Here is a 12,798-nt window from a genome sequence, read left to right as displayed (position 1 = left end):
CCCCGTGCTGCCTCCTGTGTGCCCGGATGTTGTGTGTGTGTGTGTGTGTGTGTGTGTGTGTGTGTGTTTAATACTGTATGTGTGTGCGCGCGCGTATGTATGTGTATATATGTGTATGTGTAAGCGTATATGTGCGTGTATACTGAATCTATGTACTGTATGTATGTATGTATGTATGTATGTATGTATGTATTTATGTATGTATGTATAAAATCACTTACCATATCATCATAATTTGCCTCGATTATCATTAACAAAAAATAACAATCCCCATGTCAAGTCATTTCCTGTCATTCTATATATCTATCTGTCTCTTAAGAGTGTCTGTCTGTCTGTCTGTCTGTCTGTCCCAAACGGTAACACTCAGGTACCAAACGCTAATGTCGACTAATTTCAATCTTTCTTACAACAATATATAATAAATCCCCGGTTAATTAACACAGTGCCTTGGGTATAGACTGAACAGACATGAGTATTATGGGTCAAAATTACTATAATTCCAGTTGGTGTGAGAATGGGGGGTGGGGGGGGAGAGGGGAGGGGGCAGGAAGGGAAGGAGAGAGAGGGGGTGGTGTGGTGACTTGCCCAGGTGAAAGTATTCTAACAGTGAGAGACAACACCTCCACCTGGGCACAACCTGACGCCTCCTACAGGTATTTCTGTCTTACTTGCCTCGCCAGATGAAACTCATCATTGTCTCTCCTTCAGCGTCAAGTTGTGTTGGGAGGTGTTCGTGTGTTATTGGTGCTGACGTATGATAGTCTGGGGGAATATCTTGAATCTGGGGGAATCTGGGGGGATATTCTTTGACACACTGGGGGGAGGGGGAGGGGGAATCATACAACAGTTAGATATAAGGATCGTAAATGAAAAAAAAATGAACGTATCTAGTTAAGGTAGAGTCTCAGTGTAATTCTAATATTATTTTAGTCACTATAATTTTGTATTTTAGTTTGAAATTAACTTTTCGTAGATGTTCAAGGAGCCATCCGTTTATCTGAGGGTTAGCGACCACGGCCCTCCACTCAGACAATGTTCGGATTATCCTCACTAACACTGTACCATCAGGTTGTATAACTCTCCTAGGACCACATCTTCCCCTAGTCCTCCTACCCTCAACTTTAACCATGTATAACCTCCTGGACCACATCTTCCCTAGTCCTCTACCCTCAGCTTTAACCATGTATAACTCTCGGGACCACATTCTCAGTCCTACCCTCAACTTTAACCATGTATAACCTCTGGGACCACATCTTCTAGTCCTTCAACCCTCAACTTTAACCATGTATAACTTTCCAGGACCACATCTTCCCTAGTCCCTCCACCTCAGCTTTAACCATGTATAACTCTCCTGGGACCACATCTTCCCCAGTCCTCCTACCTCAGCTTTAACCATGTATAACCTCTTTGGGACCACATCTTCCAGTCCTCCATCAGCTTTAACCATGTATAACCTCTTGGACCACATCTTCCCAGTCCTCCTTCCATCAGCTTTAACCATGTATAACCTCCTGGGACCACATCTCTAGTCCTCCAACCCTCAACTCAACCATGTCTCCTGGGACCACATCTTCTAGTCCTCCTACCTCAACATTAACCATGTATAACTCTCCTGGGACCACATCTTCCCAGTCCTCCCAACCTCAGCTTTAACCATGTATAACCTCTTTGGGACCACATCTTCCTCAGTCCTCCTACCAACATTAACCATGTATAACTCTCCTGGGACCACATCTTCCCTAGTCCTCCTACCAACATAACCATGTATAACCTCCTGGGACCACATCTCTACCCACCCTCAACATTAACCATGTATAACTCTCCTGGACCACATCTTCCCTAGTCCCCCCACCCGCACCATGTATAACCTCTTGGGACCACATCTCCTAGTCCTCCCACCAACATTAACGTGATAACTCTGGGACCACATCTTCCCTAGTCCTCCTCACCTCAGCTTTAACCATGTATAACCTCCTGGGACCACATCTTCCTAGTCCCCACCCTCAACTTAACCATGTATAACCTCTCGGGACCACATCTCCCTAGTCCTCCCCACCTCAACACATGTATAACTCTCCTGGGACCACATCTTCCAGTCCTTCACACTCAACTTAACCATGTATAACTCTCCTGGGACCACATCTTCCCCAGTCCTCCAACCAACTTCAACCATGTATAACCTCCTGGGACCATCTTCCCAGTCCTTCTACACCTCAACTTTAACCATGTATAACTCTCCTGGGACCACATCTCTAGTCCCCCCACCTCAACATTAACCATGTATAACTCTCCTGGGACCACATCTTCCCTAGTCCTCCTACCTCAGCTTTAACCATGTATAACCTCCTGGGACCACATCTTCCTAGTCCCCACCCTCAACTTTAACCATGTATAACCCTTGGGACCACATCTTCCCAGTCCTCCCCACCAACATTAACCATGTATAACTCTCCTGGGACCACATCTTCCCTGTCCTTCTACACCAACTTTAACCATGTATAACCTGGGACCACATCTTCCCTAGTCCTCCAACCCCTCAACCATGTATAACTCTCCTGGGACCACATCTTCCCTAGTCCTCCTACCCCTCAACTTTAACCATATAACTCTCCTGGGACCACATCTTCCTAGTCCTCCAACCTCTCATTAACCATGTATAACTCTCCCTGGGACCACATCTTCCCAGTCCTTCTAACCTCAACTTTAACCATGTATAACCTCCTGGGACCACATCTTCTAGTCCTCCAACCCTCAAACTCCTGTATAACTCTCCTGGGACCACATCTTCAGTCCTCCAACCCTCAACTTTAACCATGTATAACCTCCTGGGACACATCTTCTAACCTCCTACCCTCAGCTTTAACCATGTATAACTCTGGGACCACATCTTCCCTAGTCCTCCTTCCATCAGCTTTAACCATGTATAACCCTTGGGACCACATCTCCCTAGTCCTCCTTCCCTCGCTTTAACCATGTATAACTCTCCTGGGACCACATCTTCTAGTCCTCCAACTCAACTTCAACCATGTATAACTCTCCTGGGACCACATCTTCCTAGTCCTCCCACCTCAACATTAACCATGTATAACCTCCTGGGACCACATTCCTAGTCCTCCAACCCTCAGCTTTAACCATGTATAACTTGGGACCATCTTCTTCCACCTAACCATGTATAACCTCCTGGGACCACATCTTCCCAGTCCTCCTACCCTCAACATTAACCATGTATCCTCTGGGACCACATCTTCCTAGTCCTCCCTCAACATTAACCATGATAACCTCCTGGGACCACATCTTCAGTCCTCCTACCTCAGCCAGTCCGTATAACCTTCTTGGGACCACATCTTCCCTAGTCCTCCTACCAACATTAACCATGTATAACCTCCTGACCACATCTTCCCAGTCCTCCTACCTCAGCTTTAACCATGTATAACTTCCTGGGACCACATCTTCTCTAGTCCCCCTACCTCAACATTAACCAGTATAACCCCTGGGGACCACATCTTCCTAGTCCTCCTACCAACATTAACCATGTATAACTCTCCTGACCACATCTTCCCCAGTCCACACCTCCCAACCATGTATAACTCTTGGGACCACATCTCTAGTCCTCCTACCCTCGCTAACCATGACCTCTCCGACCACATTTCAGTCTCCTCCCACCAGCTTTAACCATGTAACTCCTGGGACCACATCTTCTGTCCTCCTACCTCAGCTTTAACCATGTATAACTCTCCTGACCACATCTTCCCAGTCCTCACCAGCTAACCATGTATAACCCTGGGACCACATCTTCCCCAGTCCTCACTAACTTAACCCATGTATAACTCTCCTGGGACCACATCTTCCTCAGTCCTCCTACTTTCAGCTTTAACCATCAATATCTCTACCATTATCCTTTTCCTCTATCTATATGGCTCAAGTATCAAAATTTTCATTACATAAACTTCAAATTTCTAACGTAACGTAACGTAGCTTAACCTAACCAAACCTAATTAACCTAACCTTAACCTAACCAAACCTAACCTAACCTAACCTAACCTGAGATAAAAAAAAAAAATATAAAATGTTGAAAGATGAAAACAACAAAAAACAAATAAATTATCAGAATTAGTGATAGTTTTACGACCTGGTTATGGGATTAGAGGTGAGAAGTAAATGTGTCAGGAAGGAGGGAAGAGGGGAATGGAGGGGAGGGGGAGAGAGGGAGAGGGGGGGGGAGGAGGATCATCAGTGCATGGCGGCAGTGGTTTAAGACATCTGAGAACGACCTTGATTAATCAATAGGTTTTATACCACATGACGTCGTTGTTGCTTCACCTCCGGCCATCCCAAGATATGTCAACAATCTTCCACTTGATGCGTTCCAGCAGAAGTGACTTTGATGCGTTCCAGCAGAAGTGACTTTGATGCGTTCCAGCAGAAGTGACTTTGATGCGTTCCAGCAGAAGTGACTTGATGCGTTCCAGCAGAAGTGACTTGATGCGTTCCAGCAGAAGTGACTTTTGATGCCCAGCAGAAGTGACTTTGATGCGTTCCAGCAGAAGTGACTTTGATGCGTTCCAGCAGAAGTGACTTGAAGAGTGTTAGGTTTATTCTAATTGGTGAACGGACATGGAGGGTCAGGAGGGACATGGAGGGTTGTGAGGCTGTGGAGGGTTGTGAGGGACATGGAGGCTGGAGGACACTGGAGGGTGTTGAGGGACATGGAGGGTTGGTGGAGGACATGGAGGTTATGGAGGGACATGGGAGGGTAGAGGAGGTTGGGAGGCTGTGAGGGACATGGATTGTGAGGGACACGGAGGTTGTGGAGGGACATGGAGGGTAGGCGTGGGACACGGAGGTTAGTGGAGGGACATGGGAGGTTATGGAGGGACATGGAGGGCAGGGAGGGACAGGAGGTTGTGGAGGGACACGGAGGGTTATGAGGGCATGGAGGTGTGAGGACATGGAGGGTTGTGGAGGGATATGGAGGGTTGTGGGAGGGACACGGGAGGGTTATGGTGGGACATGGAGGGGTGGAGGAGACATGAGGTGTGGGGGACATGAGGGTTGGGGAGGGACACTGGAAGGAGGGACATGAGGGTTATGGAGGGACATGGAGGGTTATGGAGGGATATGGAGGGTTGTGGAGGGATACGGAGGGTTGGGGAGGGACATGGAGGGTTATGGAGGGACATGGAGGGTTGGTGGGAGGGACATGGAGGGTTGGTGGAGGGATATGGAGGGGTGTGGAGGGACACGGAGGGTAAGGGAGGGACATGGAGGGTTGGTGGAGGGACTTGGGGGTTGGGTGGGAGGGACATGGAGGGTTATGGAGGGACATGGAGGGTTGTGGAGGGACATGGAGGGTCAGGAGGGACATGGGGACATGGGAGGACATGGAGGGGTTGTGGAGGGACATGGAGGGTTGTGGAGGGACATGGAGGGTTGTGGAGGGGACATGGAGGGTTGTGGAGGGACATGGAGGGTTGTGGAGGACATGAGGGTTATGGAGGATATGGAGGGTTGTGGAGGGATATGGAGGGTTGTGGAGGGACATGGAGGGTTATGGAGGGACATGGAGGTTATGGGAGGGACATGGAGGGTATGGAGGGACATGGAGGGTTGGTGGAGGGACATGGAGGGTTATGGGAGGGACATGGAGGGTTGTGGAGGGACATGGAGGGTTATGGAGGGACATGGAGGGTTATGGGGAGGGACATGGAGGGTTATGGAGGGACATGGAGGGTTATGGAGGGACATGGAGGTTATGGTGGGACATGGAGGGTTGTGGGAGGGACATGGAGGGTTGTGGAGGGATATGGAGGGTTGTGGAGGGTCATGGAGGTGGGAGGGACATGGAGGGTTATGGAGGGACATGGAGGGTTATGGAGGGACATGGAGGGTTGTGGAGGGACATGGAGGGTTATGGAGGACATGAGGGATGGAGGGACATGGAGGGTTGGTGGACATGAGGGTTATGGAGGGACATGGGGTTATGGAGGGACATGGAGGGTGTGGAGGACACGGAGGGTATGGAGGGACATGGAGGTTATGAGGGACATGGAGGGTTGTGGGAGGGACATGGAGGGTTATGAGGGACTTGGGGGGTAGGAGGGACATGGAGGGTCATGGAGGGTTGGTGGGGACATGGAGGGTTATGGAGGGACATGGAGGGTTGGTGGAGGGACATGGAGGTTGTGAGGGACACGGAGGGTTATGGAGGGACATGAGGGTTATGGAGGGACATGGAGGGACACGGAGGGGTTATGGAGGGACATGGAGGGACACGGAGGGTTATGGAGGGACATGGAGGGACATGAGGGTTGGTGGGACATGGAGGGTATGGAGGGACATGGAGGGTTGTGGGAGGGACACGGAGGGTTATGGTGGGACATGGAGAGTTGTGGAGGGACACGGGGGGTTGTGGAGAGCACAGAGGGTTATGGAGGGACATGGAGGGAAGGTGGGAGGGACACGGAGGGTTGGGTGGAGGGACATGGAGGGTTGTGGAGGGACACTGGAGGTTATGGTGGGACATGGAGAGTTGGGGAGGGACAGGGGGTTGTGGAGAGACATGGAGGGTTGGTGGAGGGACATGGAGGGTTGGAGAGACACGAGGGTTATGGAGGGACACTGGAGGGTTATGGAGGGACATGGAGGGTTATGGAGGGACATGGAGGGTTAGGGAGGACACGGAGGGTTGGGAGGGACATGGAGGGTTGTGAGGGACATGCAGGGTTATGGAGGGACACGGAGGGTTGGTGGAGGGACACGGAGGGTTATGGAGGGACACGGAGGGTTATGGAGGGACATGGAGGGGATGGAGATGAGGACGGCTTGCGGTTATCCACAAACCAGAAGCTGGCATTTGATTTCATGCAGACGACCTGAACAAGGGAGAGAGAGGGGGGGGGGTGGAGGTGGGGGAGGGAGGAGGTATGTGGGAGGGAGGAGGTAAGGGAGGGCATTTGACAAAGTCTGGCACGACGGTCTAAAATATAAGATACTCCAACTCGACTTCCCACCAACATTGAAAAGCTGGTCTGCAATTTTCTTGACGGCAGAAATGCCAGACTGAGGGTAGGACAACACACAGGAGAGACCTTCCCACTCATGAGTGGAGTCCCTCAGGGGAGCGTCCTCTCCCCCACCCTATATATTATCTACACAAGTGACACCCCGCCTCCCGCTAGAATAGGTAACGAAGCTATTATGTATGCAGATGACATCACTCAAATAACAACACATCAAGGAAAATCGCGAGCGCTACAGGTCGACAACACCAGGCGGGAATTAGAAAGGGTAAATAATTACGAAAAACAATGGAAAATCCAAACCAGTCTCCCGAAATTCACAGTGATACCCTTATGCAGAAGGAAAACCCATCCATTAGTAACCAATAATGCCCAGATAGAATACAAAAGCAGAGGAACCCTCCTGGGCCTGCATATATCCACGACAGGTTACTCCCATCATGTCCACACCAGGAAGGAAAATGCAAGAAGAGAGCTGAGAAAACTATACCGCTTTAAAGCGCTTCCTGAGAAAATAAAACTCCGCCTGGTGACATCATTTATCACACCGATATTAACTTACCCAGCAGTACCTCTTCATACTATGAGCACCACTCAAATATTAAAATTACAGGTGGTTCAAAATGAAGCCCTAAGATTCGTCACAGGCGAAAGATACCCCTTCACCAGAACCACAGCCGAGATACATAAAGACCTGAGAATAAAACCCATCAACCAGCAGCTACACACCCTGGCCAGCAGAATCTGGCAAAAGATAGAACCACCAGAGCAAGAACTCCTTCAAAGACTCCCACCAGATAGCAACAACAACCATACATGGTTCCTAAAAAGTTACCAAATTTCAAAAGGTCCATTACCACTCCCGATCTATACGTCCAGGCAATAGACAACCTCCCTAGACCAGCATCCGCCAGTAGGGTCGGCGGAATATGAAATAAGGCCCTTAAAACCCCCATATATGAGACAGGGTAGGATGTCTAGTGCCTGTACCGACAGACAATAACTAACCCATGACACAACCCTATCACACTATTAGCTTAGCTCCTAACCGTGGTCACACTATGAAATGTACTTATTACTACCATGCTATTGTACTATTACAGATGATACTAAATGTTCCATAATACTTCCTTGAGATAAATGTATAGTATATATCAGGTGCCTCAAAGAGAGCTCAGGTTCTCAACTGACTCAGCCATGTTAATATTGTTATTATTATCCACTCTGTATCTGTGTTTTTCTGGCTAAATAAACTGTTTCAATTCAATTCAATTTTCGAATTATAACTTCCTTCCCCCACCTCTAATCTTCCTTCACCCCTCCTTTCTCTACACACACAAAAAAAGGGAGGGAGGAGGTAAGGGAGGGAGGAGAGGAGATATGGGTCCTACATTTACCTGTTTCCACAAGTCTGGCACAATTCCCGTGTCTAATGATTTTGTAAATAAATTTACGAGGGGTCCGCTAATCTATTTCTTACACTCTTTCAAAACTCGAGGGAATATTTCATCAGGTCCTGGGGATTTTGTCTTCTTTAATTTATTTCTCTTCTCAAGAACATCCTCTGTTCTTATAGTGATATTCTTTAGTTTCTCTTCTTCATTTCCCCTAAATGTCAGTTCCACCTCTGGATGTTCGTGTCTCAACAGGAGTGGCCAGTGTGTGTAGGTGTGCTATCATTATTGGTATTAGTTGTGTATGTGTGTGTGTGTGTGTGTGTGTGTGTGTGTGTGTGTGTAATAATAATAATAATAATAATAATAATAATTAACGGTTTATTGAAAGAGCTTGGCAGCCAGAAGGCTGAAAATATACAGTTACATATTTGAGGAATGGGTTATGAATTACAAATAATATACAAGTAACATAAGTGATACAAATAAGATACTGTATATAATAACTAGATGGGGAAAAGCTCAAACTACAGGGCATTTCAACATAGTGACAGTGCAAGAAGTAGTATTTACTGGGAGTGAATACACTGGTTTATTACAAGTTATTGATAATTTTTACAATGGTTGGGACTGGGCTGTTCTTATAGCGATCAGTTCGTACACGTATGGGCTGGATGCGGTTGTGGTGTCGAACAACAATTCTCGGGCTAGGGATCTCAGGTGGTAGTAGGAGCCGGTGTCGAGGATGGTGTAGAAGCTTCTTACTAAATTTGCAGATGAGGTCGTGGTGATGGTCAGTGAGAGTCGAAAGGGTCATTGTGTTGAGCGCTTCTTGATATGAGGAGTAGGAAGGGGAGAGAATAATCTTGCATGCCCTCTTGTATGTGTGTGTGTGTGTATGGGGTGTGTGTGTGTGTGTAATAATTAATAATAATAATAACCAACGGTTTATTGAAAAAGTTCTGCAGCCCGAAGGCTGAAAATATATATTATACAATGATGACTTATTACTTAAAAGGACATGGGGTGGGTGGGTCGTTTAACAAAAGCTTTCATTACTAAAAGGGGAAGGAACATGAATTGAACATACAAATTATTATAGTTTACAGTTGATGGCCCGGGCTGGTCTCTTGCCATACTGTGTGAGGTCACGTAGGCCACGTGGTGTAGTGATTCGTCCGTACGTATTGATATGAAGGACCCCACGTGGTAATGGAGACACCGTGTGGTGAGGTGTTCACGTGGTGCACTAACTCGTCCGTAGGTGTTGATATGAAGGACCCCACGGGGTCATAAGAACATAAGGAGTCTGCAATAGACCGGTTGGCCTGTGCATGGCAGCTCCTGTCGAGAGTTACAACCACTCTCTATCATCCATGAATCTATCTAGCCTCCTTTTAAAACTTTCCAGAGTTCCAGCACTTACTACAAAGTTGCTAAGCTTGTTCCACTCGTCCACCACCCTATTTGTGAACCAGTTTCTTCCTATCTCCCTCTTAAACCTAAACTTATCCAACTTAAATCCGTTGCTGCGAGTCCTATCCTGCTCGGATATTATAAGAACTTTATCTATATCCCCTTTATTGATTTCTTTCACCCACTTAAATACTTCTATCATATCTCCCCGCACTCTTCGTCTTTCTAGGGAATGCAAGTTAAGTTTCTTTAACCTATCCTGATATGGAAGGTTTCTAAGTCGCGGAGTAATTTTCATCATTCTTCGCTGCACCGACCCTAGTGAATTGATACCGTGTGTGTGTGTGTGTGTGTGTGTGTGTGTGTGTGTGTGCGTGTGTGTGTGTGTGTGTGTGTATCTCATCAGTCTATATAGCACGCGGACTTCAATATACAAACAATACCTCACTAGTCGGGAATCGAACCGTATTGTTTATATACATGTATGTATGTAGGTGTACGTATGCCATTGAGTTACATAGAAGATTTTATCACACACACACACACACACACACACACACACACACACACACACACACACACACACACACACACACACACACACACACACACACACACACGTCGTCTTAAAATAAGCTGAGACCAACGCAATTGATCTCCTCCTTCCCTCCTCCTTCCTCCTACCACCCTCCCTCACTACCGTCCTCCTTCCTCCTACAACCCTCCCTCACTACCCGTCCTCCTCCTTCCTCCTACAACCCTCCCTCACCACCCCTCCTCCTCCCTCCTGCAACCCTCCCTCCTACCCGTCCTCCTTCCTCCTACTAACCCTCCCTCACTACCTCCTCCTCCTCCTACAACCCCTCCTCACTACCCGTCCTCCTCCTCCTACAACCCTCCCTCACTACCCGTCCTCCTCCCTCCCAACCCTCCCTACACCCCTCCTCCCCCCTCTCCTCTCCTACAACCCTCCCTCACTACCCGTCCTCCTTCCTCCCTACAACCCTCCCTCACTACCCATCCCCTCCCTCACCTCCCTCCTCCTCCTTCCTCCTCCTCCTACCGTCCTCCTTCCTCCTACACAACCCTCCCTCACTCACCTCCTACAACCCTCCTCACTACCCGTCCTCCTTCCTCCTACAACCCTCCCTCTACCCCTCCTCCTTCCTCCTACAACCCTCCCCTCTCCCCGTCCTCCTTACCCTCTACTACCCGTCCCTCCTTCCTTCCTCCCTCACCCCGTCCTCCTTCGTCCTCCTCACCACTACCGTCCTCCTCCCTCCTACAACCCTCCTCACTACCCCTCCTCCTTCCTCCTGCCCCTCCTCACTACCCGTCCTCCTTCCTCCCCTACCACCCTCCCTCCCCCCCTCCTCCTTCCCTCCTACAACCCTCCTCACTACCCGTCCTCCTTCCTCCTACAACCCTCCTTCACTACCCGTCCTCCTTCCTCCTACCCTCCTCCTACAACCCTCCCTCACTACCCAGTCCTCCTTCCTCCAACCCTCCCTCACTACCCGTCCTCCTCCCTCCTCTCCCTCCTCCCGTCCTCCTTCCTCCTACAACCCCTCCTCACTCACCCGTCCTCCTCCCTCCTCCTCACTACCCTCCTCACTACCCCGTCCTCCTCCTCCCTCCTCACTACCGTCCTCCTTCCTCCTGTCCTCTCCTCCCTCCCCTCCTCACAACCCTCCCTCACTACCCGTCCTCCTTCCTCCTACAACCCTCCCTCCCTACAACCCACCCTCCTCCTTCTCCCAACCCTCCTCACCCTCCTTCCTCCTACAACCCTCCTCACTACCCTCCTCCTTCTCCTACAACCTCCCTCACTCCGTCCTCCTTCCTCCCTACAACCCTCCCCTCACTACCCGTGTCCTCACTACTCCGTCCTCCTTCCTACAACCCTCCCTCACTACCCGTCCTCCTCCTCCTACAACCCTCCCTCACTACCCGTCCTCCTTCCTCCTCCTACAACCCTCCCTCACTACCCGTCCTCCTTCCTCCTGCTCCCTCCCTCACTACCCGTCCTCCTTCCTCCTCCCTCCCACAAATCCTCCCCTCCCCTCCCACCGTCCTCCTTCCTCCCTACAACCCTCCCTCACTACCCCTCCTCCTTCCTCCTACAACCCTCCTCACCCCCACCTGTCCTCCTCACAACACTCCCTCCTTCCTCCTACAATCCTCCCCTCACTGTCCTCCTTCCTCCTACAACCCTCCTCACTACCCCTCCTCCTACCCTCCTACCCCTACCCGTCCTCAACCCTCACAACCCCTCCTACAACCTCCTCACTCCCTTCCTCCAATCCCAAAGGGCGTGCCCAGTGTATAAGGCAATCTAGCCTCCCTAACTTGATGAGGGAGGGTGGAAGGAGAGGAGAGTGAGAGGGAGGAAGTGAGGAGGAGGGAAGGGAGAGGAGGTGGAGGGAGGAGAAGGAGAGTGGGAGAGGGAGGAGGAGAAGAGGAGGAGGGAGGAGAGGGAAGTGGAAGGAGGAGGGGTTGGAAGGAGGAGGAGGGAAGGTGGAGGGGAGGAGGAGTGGGCTGCAAGAGGGAGGAGGAGAAAGGGAAGAGAAGTGGTGATAGTGGAGGAGGTGGAGAGAAGGGAAGGAGTGGAGGCAAGGGAAATGGAGGAGGAAAGAGAGAGGGAGGAAGGGGAGAGGAAGGTAAGGGTGTGTAAGAGGTGTATAGTATTCATGTGTGTTGTACACTTAAGTCTGACGCACACACACACACACACACACACACACACACACACAACACACACACACACACACACACACACACACCCTAGCTTAATTTAATCTATCCCCAACTTAAACTGACTGAAGTTATGGTGACGTAACCTACATTGTGACCTAGGTTAGCTTATTTTAACTAATCCTTCCTTACCCCTAACCTAACCTGCTCCTAACCTAACCTAACCCGTAATTTGGGGGTGAAAATTAAGTGTTCGGTTTAGAAGGATTTATACG

This window comes from Homarus americanus, unplaced genomic scaffold (assembly GCF_018991925.1).
Source record: "Homarus americanus isolate GMGI-L3 unplaced genomic scaffold, GMGI_Hamer_2.0 scaffold21914, whole genome shotgun sequence".
NCBI classification, from domain to species: Eukaryota; Metazoa; Arthropoda; class Malacostraca; order Decapoda; family Nephropidae; genus Homarus; species Homarus americanus.
Note: the sequence above shows the minus strand (reverse complement) of the source record.